The sequence below is a fragment of the Salmo trutta genome, unplaced genomic scaffold (genome assembly GCF_901001165.1).
Source record: "Salmo trutta unplaced genomic scaffold, fSalTru1.1, whole genome shotgun sequence".
Lineage (NCBI taxonomy): Eukaryota > Metazoa > Chordata > Actinopteri > Salmoniformes > Salmonidae > Salmo > Salmo trutta.
This window is the reverse complement of record NW_021823019.1, coordinates 13,793-15,516: the sequence shown is the minus strand read 5'-3', so window position 1 is coordinate 15,516 and position 1,724 is coordinate 13,793.

The window sequence follows — 1,724 nt, the reverse complement described above, 5'->3', positions numbered from 1 at the left end:
TATGTGGTAACACCGTGGACCAGAGCTATCCAATACATAGCTCTGGTCCAGGGCATTAAATATGTCTTCATGGAGGAATCTGTGGTAACACCGTGGACCAGAGCGATCCAATACATAGCTCTGGTCCAGGGCATTAAATATGTCTTCATGGAAGAATGTGTGGTAACACCGTGGACCAGAGCTATCCAATACATAGCTCTGGTCCCAGGAAATTAAATGTGTCTTCATGGAGGAACGTGTGGTAACACCGTGGACCAGAGCTACCCAATACATAGCTCTGGTCCATGGCATTAAATATGTCTTCATGGAGGAACGTGTGGTAACACCGTGGACCAGAGCTATCCAATACATAGCTCTGGTCCAGGGTGTTAAATATGTCTTCATGGAGGAACGTGTGGTAACACCGTGGACCAGAGCTAAGAACATGTTATAGATGTGTAGAGACAGAAAAAATGAATACATATATTTTTTATTTTTCTCACAACCTTGATAAGAAAATACAAACGTCAGTAGGACCAATTGTACACCTTGTAGGTGATTTATATCATTAAACATTGGGTTAAGGGCTTTAATAAGAAACAACAGAAATCAATATATTACCTTTCCGACAGACTCTCACATCAACTCATCCCATTGGCAGGAAAAAGCGTTGTCTTATAAACGGTTAACAAATCAAAAGCTTCCGGACAAACCTTCCCCCAATACCGCATGTCAATTATCATGATGACCAACACAGTATATATACACTGATATACAATACCAGTATATATACACTGATATGCAATACCAGTATATATACACTGATATGCAATACCAGTATATATACACTGATATGCAATACCAGTATATATACACTGATATGCAATACCAGTATATATACACTGATATACAATACCAGTATATATACACTGATATGCAATACCAGTATATATACACTGACATACAATACCAGTATATATACACTGACATACAATACCAGTATATATACACTGATATACAATACCAGTATATATACACTGACATACAATACCAGTATATATACACTGACATACAATACCAGTATATATACACTGACATACAATACCAGTTTATATACACTGATATGCAATACCAGTATATATACACTGACATACAATACCAGTTTATATACACTGACATACAATATCAGTATATATATACTGATATACAATACCAGTATATATACACTGATATACAATACCAGTATATATACACTGACATACAATACCAGTATAAATACACTGATATACAATACCAGTATATATACACTGATATACAATACCAGTATATTGATATACAATACCAGTATATATACACTGATATACAATACCAGTATATTGATATACAATACCAGTATATATACACTGACATACAATACCAGTATATATACACTGATATACATTACCAGTATATTGATATACAATACCAGTTTATATACACTGACATACAATACCAGTATATATACACTGACATACAATACCAGTATATATACACTGATATACATTACCAGTATATATACACTGACATACAATACCAGTTTATATGTTTCCATGTAGTTTGTTTTGGAAGGTATCCGAAGATGTCAAGTCTACCTTCAGAAACGGTGCCTTTTTTCCTTCACATATTGGACTATAGAGTATATTGGGAGTGTCTTCTAGCATAGGGTTGTAATCCCAAATGGCACCCTATTCTCTATATATATAGTG